Raw genomic sequence first — 14,932 nt, 5'->3', positions numbered from 1 at the left:
ATACCTGACCATCTCTGCTCATGCAAGCCTCTAGTGACCAACACAATCCATCTCACCATCTAAGCTCAGGCAAGGCTCCAGTGAACAACACAATCCAAATAACATGTAAATGCATGCACATCTCTAGTGACAACTCAATTAATCTAACATCTAACATCCTGCAAACTTTAGAAAACAGTTCAATCTATGAAACCATCTATGCTCATGCAAATCCCTAGTGTCTAGCACAATTAATTTAAGCATCAAGCTCATGCAAACCTCTTGTGAGAAACACAAACCATCTCAGCATCAAAGCTCATGCAAACATCTAGTGACCAACAAAACCCATCTGCCGATCTCGCGCGAGCAAACCTCCAGTATCCAGAGCAACCCATCTGACTTCTAAGTTCATGGAAACCTCTGATGACCAATGCAATAAATCTCACAATCTGAGCTCATGCAAACCTATTGTGATCAACAAAATACATCTGACCATCTAATCTCATGCACACCTCTAGTGGGCAATGCAATTGATGTAAAAATCTGATTTCATGCAAAACGTCAGCGGCTAACACAATCCATCTCACCATCGGAGCAGATGTAGACCTCTGGGGACTAATACAATCTATCTGACCCTCCAAGGTCATGCAAACCTCTAGTAACCAATAGAATCCATTGGCCCATCAAAGCTCATGCCAACATATAGTGACAGTTGAAATCAGTCTGACCATCTAATCTCATGCACACTTCTAGTGACCAACAGAATCCACTGGCCCATTTAAGCTCATGCCAATATCTAGTAATTGATGAAATCTATCTCACCATCTCAGCTCATGCAAACCTATCGGGACCAACACAATTCATTTTACTGTGTAAGCTCAAGCAAAGCTCTAGTGCCCAACAGAATCCATATAACCATTTATGCTTTTTGCAAACCTCTAGCGACCAATGCAATTGATTTTATAATATGAGCTTTTGCAAAACCTCTAGTCATCAACACAATGTATCTGATTATCTGAGCTGTACACATCTCTAATAACCAACACAATCCATCCCACTCTCTAAACACATGCAAACCAACATTATCCATATGACCATATAACCTCATGCGCACCTCTAGTGACCAACACAAACTGTGTACGGACATAAGCTCATGCAGGCCTCTAGTGACAAACACAGTTTATCTGTCCACCTGAGCTCATGCAAACCTCTAGTGACCAACATAATCCATCTCATTATTTGCGCTAATATAAACCTCTAGGGACATACACAATCCATATGGCCATTTAAGCTCATGCAAACCTCTAGTGAGCAACACAATCCATCTCACCATCTGAGCCGATGTAGACCTTTAGGAACCAATCCAATCTCACTCGCCATCTAACCTCATCCAAACCTCTAGTGACCAACATAATCCATCTCATTATTTGTGCTAATATAAACCTCTAGGGACATACACAATCCATATAACCATTTAAGCTCATGCAAACCTCTAGTGAGCAACACAATCCATCTCACCATCTGAGCTGATGTAGACCTTGAGGGACCAACACAATCCATCTCACCATCTAAGCTCAGTCAAATCTCTAGTTTCAACACAATATGTCTGACAGCTGAGCTCATACAAATATCTAGTGAACAGCATGATCCATCTCATTATCTGTTCTAATATAGACATTTAGGGACCAACATTAATCCATCAGATCATCCGGCATTTAATCCCATGCAAACCTCATGTGACCAACACAATCCATCTCTCCATCTAGGCTGATGCAATCCTCTAGTGATCAACATAACAATTTCATCATCTGTGATGATGTAGACCTCACAGCACCACCACAATCAATCTGACCATCTCAATTCATGCAAATATCTACTCACCAACACAAGTCATATGTCCACATGAGCTCATATGACCAACACAATAAATCTCATCATCTGTGATGATGTAGACCTCACAGCACCACCACAATGCATCTGACCATCTAAGCTCATGCAGTCTTCTAGCGACTATCATCTCAATCAATTAAATTCAGCAGTGGCAACACATAAAAACAGCACTCTGTACAGATACACACACACACTCACACATACACACACACACACACTTTTCTATTCTCCTTCAAAGGTAAGGTCAACACTAGACCCCTTCCAGAACACTTAGGTCCAGCAATGCTGCACTAGTTCTAGTCCTCAGCTTCAACAAGAAACGGCAAGGAATATACTCTTTTTCAGTTCTGGCCACTAAACTGTGGAACACCCTACCCAAACCTCTCCACCTGAAGGAGAACCACCTGACTTTCAGGAAACAGCTCAAGACTTGGCTTTTCAACCAACCACATTGAGACAAAAGAAAAATAATAGCAACCGACTAAAAACTGTGCCCCAGTAACGTGGGTTGATTTATGACAAGCATTTTCAAAACTCTTGGCACTACCATCTGTGGCAAACCAACCATGGAACCTCTCCTCCGTGGCACTGGTACACACCTTTAATCTCAGTGAAATGTACCACCAAGTGCCAGTACGTAACAACACCTTCATCGCACTCTCGCACTCTGCAACCTTCACCACTCATCTAACTCCTCACTACTAAAATCTTGCATCCTTACACCTCCCACACTTGTACAGATGACCTCCTGGGACTACTGCAGACCCTATACATCTTCTATGAACAACCATGCTGTTCATTTTTGAACTCCACAATCTGGTGGCTGTCCACATGGCTAACCTGCCCAGTCAGTACCAACCACAAACAAAAAAGAAATGTTCATATAGACACACAGGAAACAGTTACTTCCAACCTGCATCATCAACACCAAAGGTTTCTGCATCTGACTTTACTCTATCCGACTAACACAGCATGCTCTCCTTTCTTACACAGACATGCAAAGCGAGGCCCCCATCATTGGCAGAAGGGCACTGTATAAGACCACTTTCTCAGTACATTAAACCTTTCAGTCTTATTGCCTCCAAGTTTAGCCCTTTTAAACACGGTTGCGTTCATGTGTCGGGAGGATATCTTAGCGGCAACGTGCTTTCCTTGAAAGCAAGACCACACAGAGCAACAGAGGTTCGATCCCTGGGTCCGTGCTTAGAAACCTCTGGGTATTAAGCACGTTATAAATAACCTATCATATAATACGCCCACTAAAAGCCATCAGAATCTCTGAAACTTCAGTCCTCATTGAAAGAGGTCAAAACCATTTCAAGATGAGTGGTCTGCTCAGTTAAAGAAATGTCTGTGATTGTTCCTTTTTATTTGCTGCTGGCCTGAAAATACCACACTATTGACCTAAAATTAATGCAGCCAGTGTGGTCTTTCATGGGACGCCTCCCCACGCAATCATCTGCACGCATCATGTCTCCAGAGCTCTGGTTCCCTCTAATCTGGACTATTGCAACAGCCCCTTTCTAAATCTTCCTGCTTCCACTCTCCGCCCTCTGCAACTCACCCAGAACAGGACTGCGAGACTTGTCCTTGGCCTCAAGCCCAAGGATCGTATCTCTCCAGGACTGAAATCTCTGCACTGGCTCCCAGTGGCTGCGAGGATTAAGTTCAAAACCCACTGCATTGTCTACAAGGCCTTCTGGGGCCTGGGGCCTCAATACCTTCAACTCTCTCTTCCTAAATATCTTCCCTCTCGAGCTCTTCGCTCATCCGCCTCCAACTCCCTCAGGGTCAGTCGCTTCTACAAGCAACGAGTTGGTGGTAGATCTCTCTCTTCGGCCGGGGCCTCCCTCTGGAACAGCCTTCCTGCCTCCCTGAAACTTGAGGAGAACCATTTTAGGTTCCAAAAGCACCTTAAAACCTTCCTCTTTGCTTCTGCTTTCTCCCCCCCTCTCCCTTGCTGAAGCCCTGTCTGATACTTTACTTCACTGGTTACCTGGCCACCCATCTGATCTCAGGCCCAGGCCCTGCCAGTTGCACGCCTGCACTGCCTCCTGCCAACCCCAGCACCTGGGGACTGTATTTCAGCATCCCTACAGCCCCCCACCAGCACATATGTCTGCACTCACCCTGCACTTGCCACCAGCTGGCCGCCCTCTATTTATCTTGTTATTTATTATCTCATGTACTGCACTTTCCCCTCCTCCTCCCCCTGTACCCTTCTTTTTCCCCCTTCCCTTGCACTCGCGCGATCTGAATGACACCTGGCCTAGTAGGATCATTGTCTGTCTTCCCTCTGTTCCCCCTCCCTTGCCTCGTCTCGCCTTGAAACACTTGTGTATAGGCGCATTATAAATGCCATATCATCATATCATATCATATCATATCATTTCATAACTTAACATCACACTCTGTAGATAGACTGGAGCTCTATGATCCCTTGGTAGCCAGACAAGCCTCTTTCAATTCTGATAACAGACAAATGGCGCAGTGCTGCCACCTTGTGGACGTATGTATGAAGAACGGAATTAATTTATGAGTGCAAAACCGCATTTACCTTCAGGAGGAGTTTTCGCGATGCTGTGATCTTGGATTTTCTCTAAAGTCAGAAAGAGAGAAAGAGACGGAAAGATGAAGCTAATGTTTCCTTAGGACCTTTCATTAGGGCAAACTTTATTAAACAGAACAAACTGGCTATGGATATGTTATGTTGTGTTATGTTACTGAGCATTTATAGTGCTCCCGTCAACACTGGAGTGGTTTTACAGCGCTGAATATGAAAATCAAAAACAATTCATATTTCATACAGCGTACTTCGTAAAGATTTTAGAGTTTCACAGAAGAGCTATGCTTGTAGGCCACCCAGTAATAAAGACATACATTTTCAGAATACCCTCATTGAAAAAATATGAGAAAAACACATGTAGTATATTGGAATTGAAATTGCATACTTTGTAGTGCCTTCTGAAAACAAAACTGCATTTTCTATTCAGTTGTTGTCAAATCCAGCCCTATTGCACAATGTGGTAAATACTATGGGCCTCATCACGAGTCTGGTGGTAACCCTTAAATGTGGCGATATATACTGCCACATTTAAGGGTCTGCCAGATCATGGCTTTGGCGGATTTCCCCCCAGCTAATCTGCAGCAAATTTGCCGATTTTCAGCGCTATTACCGCTGGCGGGAAATCCGCTGGCGGTAATAGTGCGAATTTTCCCCATTGGGACCAATGGGGAATGAGGAATTCCCGAATGGGCCCAATGGGGAATGGGCACTAACCGTTCTGCCAAACCTGTGATCCGGAGCTAATTCGCCGGGGAGTTTGGCGGTAGGGCTAATAGCGCCAGCGGTAATGGCACTGGCGTTACCGCCCAACTCGTGATGAGGCCCTAAGTGTTATTAGAACTCCTGTCAATGTCACTCAATGTATCAACCTCGTAAAGGGCGAAAGACTGTCAGGGCTTCGATGACTGAAATCCATGACTCTTGGGTACAACACATCCCTGCAGCAAATACTTAATCCACTGAGTTATCGTGGAGTGGATACTTAAGATAACAATCACATGAACATGAATTCCTACCACCTCTTGCCTCGGTGAGCAATGAGAGCAGTATGGCGTTAGTAACCGGTTCCACAAGCTATCTTGGGCTGTAACGGCCCGGCAGCGCGAGTTAAATGGCATTAATGACAGCCCATTTAATGAGGACACCGGGATGTTACCCCTGGTATAGCATGGGGAATGGGTTACAAACGCCATTAGCACCCCGGTTGCCAATCTTGTAACCCGGGGGCCGTTCATTCATTCAAACTACTGTTCCAAGATGGCTGTCAAAGATGGCGGGAAAGGCACCTTACGGAGCCATCACTGCTGCAACAATCAGGTTTATGGCTGGGGAGGGAGTTTGGGGGCATTAAAAATAAATGGAAGGGAGGGTGGGGAGAAGATGATGGTGCAGGGTGGTGGAAGCAGCCTGCAGGCTCCATGGAATGCTGGCGGAGATTAGCAGTTTCAGTCTGCGATCCACAGAACCTGATTGGCTGCACCCCACGCCCGGGTGCTAATTATGGTTAAAGATGATTGGTGTGAACAAAATCATAGGTTTTAATGTGAGATTTACCCACGAAAAAGGCTGGGGAAATGATCACCCATGCCACTTATTTTATCTTAACCTCATAGTCCATTCACTGGACTAGTCTGTCAGGAAAGGACTTGTGTCCCTACAATCTATGTCCGGCCGATTTTTAATTAATGATCTGGCTTGATGAGAATCCCTTTGGGAAAGCCTCACACTACTACATGCACTTGTGGGGTTATTCCTGTGGTATTTTACATGAGAGACACGCCCGATAGATGCTGATCAGGGAATCTCTGCGCCCCTGGTCGGATCTACTGGAAGATGTAACCCCATATTTTCCCTGCAGCAAGCAGTGGCATCTCAAGGTTGGGGCCAGTGGGGCAAGGCCCCCTCTACTAGACTGACCAGATTTAAAAAAGGAAAAAAGGGACAGGGCAACTAACATAAAAGTATGACTAACTTTAGACAGTGGCTGTCCAGACACTACACGCCAGTAGCGGTTGAAGGAGAAGGGGGTTTAAGTGTCACTGTTCGAATAAACACATATTATTAACTTATCACAAAAGACCACTACCTTAATTCATAAAACACAGCATTTCCTCTGTGTGAGGTTCTGCATTCTTGCCAGCTATGAAAGCCTACTACCAAACACCGGATCAATGATTTTTCCATTGGAAACATAATCTTGAGAAAGGGGGACAGAGCACCCAATTCCGGGACAGAACCGGCAATACCGTTCGCCCTCACCTCTACATAGTGTATGTTCCCCCGGGTGGCCCAGCAATGAGCACCCATCCACTGGCTGCCCCGAACTTCTTGAATGCTCTACTCCCGAGCCAGCGTGACTTTCCTATGAAGCCCATTTCTGCACCCCACTCTGCACCTGCTGCTGAGAGTTTTGTGAGCAGTGAAGGCTCGTTCATAACGGGCGAATCCGCGTCGAACCCGCCCACCACTATGGGCCTGAAAAAAATATATAATTGCCATCTTAGTCTTACGAAGGTAGAAAGGTTCGATATTTATTTATTTATTTATTTATTTATTTATTTATTTATTTATTTATTTCATTTGTATAGTGCACAAGGTCTCAGGCATCAGGGCGCTGTGGAGAACTGGTTACATGAGGCCATTAGGCACAATAGGCAGTTGTAGGTTACATTGATGCAGTGATTACATTGTTACATATAGTCATACAAACATATAACAGAGAAAATTGGAGAATCAGGAACTTGAGTTGTATCTCACCTCTCTTCGCAATTCAATCACAGCAGCGATCAAACAAAGGAAATAGAAAGAGTGCTGTTTAGTTTAGAAGATGCAATACAACATCACTTTTCACATCAACTTAAGCAAAAAGACAATGCATTCAGGTATCTCTCTCTCTATGGAAACATGACCTGGTGAGTGGGGACCATCTTGCCCAGTGCTGGGGAATAGTGACCTATGTTTGAACATCCTAAAATCTGCTTATGTGAGTGAACATGTAGTGCCTAAATGCTTGAGAATGGAAAGAGAATCTTTGGGCCTCTCTCATGGAATGTATAGCGTGGTGTATTTTGCTCTGGTGCAAAGTGACATTGCACAGCCAAAAACACCTTATTTCACAGACTGGTGCTCTTTGCACTGTGAATTTGGCCCATTTAGCAAGGTGCAAGGAGTACCTTTGAAGTGCAATGTGATTTTGCAGTGCAGAAATACACTATGCACCACTCTCTGAATCAGGGTGTTTGCTGACAGTGCAAAGTCAACATCAGTGCAAAGTTCCTTTGTCCCGCACTCAAAATTCCATGAATCAGGCCCTTACACTCTGACCTGAGGCCCATGAAGCTTCAGATTTAGGATTTTACTGATTGCCACCTTTGTCCATTCTTGGAAGGTATCAGGGTCAGCTGTGTTTCCGATGAGTGGGCTTGCAAGAGACACCTTGATATCTTTTCTGCTGATCTGTTACAAATCTAAGAATCTTAGATGCAGATATTTGAGGCCTGTTCTAAATGCAGCTGGGATCCGCCAACTGGAAACAGTGTTGCAGTACTTGGCCAGTCACAAAGTCTCTGGGTTGTATATGTAACAACACGATACATCCATAGGGCCTGGATGCAGGGAGAGATAGAGCGCTGAACCAGAACGTAGGATCCATCACAGGTTTATTTTTCAATGCTGCCAGCAAACTCTCCTTGCTGTTTTAACCCCACAGTGGCCAATGTCAGATATATTTACGGGTTAAAATCGGATTTAATGCACAGAATGACTGCACTTTATATCCTGAGCTACTATGATGCTGTTAATATTGCAATCTGTTGGTTCGACTATTTTTAAGAGGAATTGTGGTGCTTAATCTTTTGTATGATGCCAGGGCTATGAATTGTTTCTATTGTATATTCTTATATTAGTGTACTGTGATGTTGCTTTCATGGTTTTATACCGACATAAAGCTGTATTGATTGACTGACATTTAGAAGTCAGTAAATAGTGTAGGCAGACTTTCATAGATAGAATTCTGCTTGGCCCCTTTAAATGGCTTGCACTGGATGCTTGTTTGTATCGGTGCAATATGTCCTGGTGCAATATGTCCTGGTGCAATATGTCCTGGTGAAATATGTCCTGGTGCAATTAAACATCACTGGAGAAAAAAAAAGAAGAAATGCATTTAACACATGAATCTTAGGTGGGGACACACACAAGTCAGTTTGGGAAAACACATGCCTGGTGTTTGTGTGATGGGAAAGGAGAAAGTACGAAAGAGAGTGGAAAGGCCTGATGGGTGTCCCTGGTTCAAAATACAGATCCGGGGCAGATCAGTTTGTTTGTTTGTTTAGTTTATTTGTAGAGCGCTCCGGACCCGTGGACAGAAGAGCGCTTAAGGACATGGTTACAGGCAAAAGATATGCATTTACATTTACAAATACATCAATTTACAAACAAATTTACATAGTACAACAATTTACATATAATGCAGGTATGGTTGCGGCTGTTAGATATTCGGGATGATGGTGGACGCTACTCTTTGTTCAGTAACCAGCCAATAACAAGTTTCCTAAAGATCGGGAAGGACTCAGTGGTTTTAATTTTGAGTGGTATGGTGTTCCAAAGTTGGGAGGCTAGTACAGTGAAACTCACACCTCCTGCTCTTTTTAAGGCATATCTGGGCACTAGCAGGCATAAGGAGTTGGATGATCTAGTGGTTCTGGATGTGGATTTTAGAGGAACTAAGACCAGGTGGCAAGTTCCATGCATTGCCCTGAAGCTGCAGAATTTTGTCAGAGTAAAGGTAGGTTTTGCAATGACTTTTGCACGTAGTGACCTGCTAAAAAATAACACTTTCCTGGACTGGCATTATAAAATTGACATTTTCATCCAAGCGTCCATGCAATTGCCAGTGTGGGCGTGCCTGCCACAGTACAAAATGTCATGCAAATGGAGCAAGTTGTTTATTTAAACACCCATATTTGGATTTATATTTTCATTTATTTAATTATAATAAAAAAGTGTTTAGCCAAGAAACCCTGTTCAAAGGGCATATTGAGAGCTGGGGCAGTCCTCGCGATGACTGCTTCACATGCTCGTGCTATAGTAGATGAGGCATTAAACCAGATGTGGTGGGAAAGGTGGAAATGGGGGCTGCACACAACAGTCTTTGAAGGAATTGTCAGTATTTTCAGAATTATACAGATATGCAGGAGGGGTCAGCTAGTACTGGTTGATGGATATATGTCAGCAAATGTATGGTTAGTTAAAAGACTTAAAACAAAAAACTACCACATCAAATGTGCAAGCACAATTAGCCATTTTCACAAAGCCACTCACAGCGCAGCACCACCCAGTGGCCATCACTGGAACTTTGCCGGTGTTTGGTCAACAAGCCCCAATGGTACGACCCCCATGGTTCAGGCTACACTGCACTGATGCTCCCCAATATGAGAGAGTTGTAGAGGGGGCCCAGATTTTTTTTTCCATAGACGCAATGGAAAAAAATATTTTTTCAAGTCTACAGCCCAAACCGCTGGATGTATTTTCGCCAAAGTTGCAGCAGGAGCGGCAGCTTGGACCCGAAAACGTGCTTTTATAAATTTGGTGTAAATCCGTCCAGTTGTCTTTTTTTAAACGGGCCAAAAGCAGGTAATAAAAATGTGTGATGTTTGGGTTCGGTCTGCAGAATCACGTCCCTGTCAGGTCTGCGGACGGGCATCCGATTGGCCGATAGGGCAACGTGATGTCCGCAGACCTCGCACATGCCCACTGATTGGATTGTGAAAAGCGTGAAGTGCGTCAGATTTTTGGAAAAGCCCACCATGCTGGATTTGCAGGCACCTACTGTTGTCCGAGAACATCATGGTAAATACCTATTTAAAAACGTATTTGCTCTTGTCAAAATCATCAAAAAATCTCTGGGGAGGTGGGGGTGATGAGGATCAGATAGGATATGGCCGTTAGAAGCCACAAAACAAGCATTTTTCATTCCCAAAGCCCGCAAACAGTCCGGATGTTCGGGGACAGTCCTGTGATTTTCACAAACACTGGGGACATCTATGTCTATTTCTGTATTACTGGGTTGGTGAAAAGTAGTTTTGGAATGGCTTTCAACTTTGGCGCCACTCAATCAAACTGCATGAAATTCTGTAATTGTATTCTAGACATGATTTTGTATCGTTATGGAAAGTGTGGAGCTGTTTTGTCAATAGGGAACTAAATTAGAAGGGGGTCCCAAAATATTGTAAAGGCTTATAAATGTGCCATTTTACAAATCTGCACAAAAGGGTGCATTATAATTTTAAACCAAGAGATAAATGTTTTTGTAAAGTTTGGTCAAGAGGGGGCAGAATTAGAAGGGGGGGGTCCCAAAATATTGTAAAGGCATATAACTGTGGCGCCATTTGACAAATCCACACAAACGTTTGCAAAAAGATTTTAGATCTAGATATACATGTATTTGTAAAGTTTGGTGGGATTTTGTCAAGAGGGGGCTAAATTAGATGGTGCTCTCAACACTTTTAGATTGCGTATAACTTTGTTGCCATTTGACGAATGTGGACAAACGTTTTCAGAAAGATCATAGACCCAACCTTGAATATTTGTGTAAAGTCTGAATGGATTTTGTCAAGTGGCGGCTAAGTTATATGACTATTGTATGCACATACCTTTTGATACTTTTGTAAAAATAAAACATTGCTGGATTTCCAGCAAACCTGTGTAAGGAGCATTGGAAAGGACCTCAAAGCATGCTTTTGCAAATGTGCCGGTGTTTTATTTTTTGACAAGTGTCATAATGTAGGAACAGAAAATAGTGATATATACCTTTGGTGACTGAGGTATAGCCTGTGGCCATGGGCAGTGGCCAGATTATCTGGGTCATGGCATAAGGTCACAACCCGGACAATCTGGCTACTGGTCATGACCACAAGGGATGACAAATGGGGTTTAAGTGGCCATGTCCACCTGGGACCGGCTATGTGGTAAAGTTACTCGAAAGTGTGATAGGTTTGAAAGTGAAAAACATGTGCTTGTGGTCATACGGTCATAGGCTTCTCTCTTCACCTTCTGCAGGCTGTCATGGAAAGGGAAGATGGGCTTTGTATGGAGCCTCACCTTCCCTTTCCATGGTGGCCATCTTGGAAAAGGAATTTCCTTCCTACAGCCTAACGCTATTGGTGTCCCAGTGTAGGAAGGAAAATTCTACTTTTTTTTGCACCTCAGGTTCCCGCCTTGGGAACCCGGGGTGCTAATGGCTCTCATCCCCATTACAGGTGCTGGAATGGGGGATAACAGTCCGGAGCCCTCGTTATCCGCCCTCTTTTCACTTGGGCTGATAATTTATCCCCCATTGCAGTCCCTGCAACGTAGGATGAACGCCACATTATTCCTATTAGCACAACAAAAAATACTAATGGAAATATTTTTAAATCTTATTGGGTCTATGTACTTTACTGAGAAATGTAAAGTAGTTGGAGTCTATAGAAATATTTTTAGTTCTATTTTTAGACTGTGAATGATGGTTCCTAAAGTAACCTTTCTTTTGTTGTTTTTTGATGTATTTTTCTTTTACAGGAGAGGTTAGAACATAAGGTGGGGAGGGAAATGAGGGAAGAGGCACCAAGCACTAATATGCAGCAGCAGGTGGACAGGAGAAGATGTTGCGCGTGTATTACTTCTAAGGTTGGGGGCAGTGTTTCCAATGCTCCTTGATTACAGCTTCAAAAGAACTTCGAATTCGCTTCCCCCTGCAGAGTGGTGCGTTGCAGTATATGCAGAGGACTGTTGTCTTTGAAAGATATGGATCAACAGCCTCTTTTATTGCTTGCAAGGTAGCTGGTGGGATTTTGTGTACCACGACGTAGATTGTGTGGTTACAGTATTGGTTGAGGAAGGTGATAATTATGATAATGATAAAGATGTGTTATTTATATAGCGCCTTAAAACAAAGCGCTTTACAGAGCACATATTTACATACAATATGTATAAATATATATAAATATAATAATGTGGAGGAAGACAGCCTACTACTTTCTAAGAAAGGAACAACCTTTCTGAGAGCATTGCAGTGGTTGGATTTGGTGTGGCGGAGCATGGAGGTGGTCCCGTAGGAGTAATGTCCAAGTAGTGCACGACTGATCACAAAGTTGCACTCAGTGCATTTCACTTTGATAGATTTAGCCTTTGGTACATTCCCAACAGTGGTAAAGAACTGTCACACCCATGATTCTCTCTGGGTGCCAGAGGTAGGCACTGCCTCTACGTCATCTTCTTGGTCCTTTTCATTGTCTTTTGAAGTATTGTGCTTTTTTTGTTGTGTAGGTCCTCCAGCTGGTGGTGCAGTTTTGCTAATATTCTTCCAAGTAAGTGCTTTGTACTAGATTGTTAATGGACAATGAGCGAGAATATGTGTAGCAGCTGTGCAAGGGTACATTTTGAGCTTGAAACTACCCAGATAAGTAGAAAATGCAGTTCCGAATTGTCCTCGAAGCACAGACCTGATCGCAAAGTGTGGACGCATTTGCGGACACATCATGATGCCGCGCACAAGCACGTGGTCACGTGACATTGTCTGGAAGGTCCGTAATGATGTCAGACGTTTGCGGATGTCGACGGACGCAAAACAGTGGAAAAAGTTGCAAAAAATTGTACAGAAGTGTTAAAAATGATGCTCGATGGTGGGAGATGGCAGAGTTTTAAGGTGAAACTTTGTAAATTGGACAACAATGTTACTATATTGGGGTAAGTATGATATTAGTAAGTTGTTGGAAAATAGCATGCACTGGTAAAAACCCACGAAATTAACTGAAAAAACTTTATTAAAGGGATGTTATGGTTAAGTTGCACTAATAAAAACCTATGAAATTCATTGAAAAACCGCTGTTAAAGGGACATTAAGGTTAAGTTGCACTAATAAAAACCAATGAAATTCAATGCAAAAACTTTAAATTAAATTTAAACTTTTGAATGTGTATGATGTGATGTCATCTTTGATGTCAGCACAAGGTGGTGGCACGAGTTATGGTTGATTAGCTTACCATAACTGGCAAATTTCTGAGGTTTTTCGGTTTTACTTGCAACTATAACATCCCTTTACAACAGCGGCCTGTGCACTATAGATAAGTTGATTATCGGGGTACATAAGAAACCTGAAAAATGAATTGCTAATAATTTTTGACTCAAATGACGGATTTGACTGTAATTTTGCAAATAAAATGTGTGTCCCCATACCCCCCACCCTGAAATCCCCCTCCCCCTTGCCGTTAGAAAATAGAAAAGTTAATAAAGAAAGGAAAAAAACAAACTGTTTTGGCCAACTCCACATTCATTTTCCCATAGAGAAATATTTTGCTCCAGTGCACAGCCACAACCACTGGACAGAATTGTACCAGGTAGGAAAGCAATTGGGCACGAAGTGTTGACTCCATTTACAAGGCGGGGTGGGGCTGGGATATGGCATCCTTTAGGAAACGTATGTAGGAATCTGGGCCGCTGGTGCTGCTCCAAATTACCCAGAACCGGTGTGTTCTTTCTTGTGACTTACTTAGTAGTTGCAGGGGGGGGGAGGTGTGATAAATGGTACTTATCAAAGCGGCAGCCTCGATGGTTACCAAATCACGGTCCTCAACGGCACAATACACTGGATGTTGAGAGGGGATCCATGCAAAATAAATGTGAGTGCATTGAATCTGAATGAGACTTCTATGCTACTCAGTGGCTATAAAGGGACCTGGAGTGACCGGCGCGCTGAAGGACTGGATTTATACTGGGACCTGGAGTGATTGGCGCGCTGAAGAACTGGATTTATACTGGAACCTGGAGTGATTGGAGCGCTGAAGGACTGGATTTATACTGGAAACTGGAGTGACTGGCGTGCTGAAGGACTGGATTTATACCGGAAGCTGGAGTGACTGGAACGCTGAGGGACTGGATTTATACTGGGACCTGGAGTGATTGGCGCGCTGAAGAACTGGATTTATACTGGAACCTGGTGTGATTGGAGCGCTGAAGGACTGGATTTATACTGGAAACTGGAGTGACTGGCGTGCTGAAGGACTGGATTTATGCTGGGATCTGGAGTGATTGGCGCGCTGAAGAACTGGATTTATACTGGAACCTGGAGTGATTGGAGCGATGAAGGACTGGATTTATACTGGAAACTGGAGTGACTGGCGTGCTGAAGGACTGTATTTATACCGGAACCTGGAGTGACTGGAACGCTGAAGAACTGGATTTATACTGGGACCTGGAGTGATTGGCGCGCTGAAGAACTTGATTTATACTGGAACCTTGAGTGATTGGAGCGCTGAAGGACTGGATTTATACTGGAAACTGGAGTGACTGGCGTGCTGAAGGACTGGATTTATACTGGAACCTAGAGTGACTGGAACGCTGAAGGACTGGATTTATACTGGGACCTGGAGTGATTGGAGCTCTGAAGAACTGGATTTATACTGGAACCTGGAGTGACTGGCGCGCTGGAGGACTGGATTTATACTGGAAACTGGAGTGACT

General features: G+C 43.6%; 1 protein-coding gene across 1 annotated transcript in view; it reads right to left on the bottom strand.

The window, feature by feature from the left end:
• The window catches only part of TNNI1 (troponin I1, slow skeletal type), a 31,628-nt gene extending 27,099 nt beyond the window's left edge, over positions 1 to 4,529 (bottom strand). Inside the window, exon 1 of the mRNA XM_069633634.1 lies at positions 4,427 to 4,529. The gene's annotated coding sequence lies outside the window, so the exon portion shown is untranslated. The remainder of the gene's footprint in view (positions 1 to 4,426) is intronic.
• Positions 4,530 to 14,932: the final 10,403 nt, after the last annotated feature.

This window comes from Ambystoma mexicanum, chromosome 13 (genome assembly GCF_040938575.1).
Source record: "Ambystoma mexicanum isolate Mex_15411 chromosome 13, UKY_AmexF1_1, whole genome shotgun sequence".
Taxonomy (NCBI): Eukaryota; Metazoa; Chordata; class Amphibia; order Caudata; family Ambystomatidae; genus Ambystoma; species Ambystoma mexicanum.
This window is presented reverse-complemented; position numbering and strand designations above follow the sequence as displayed.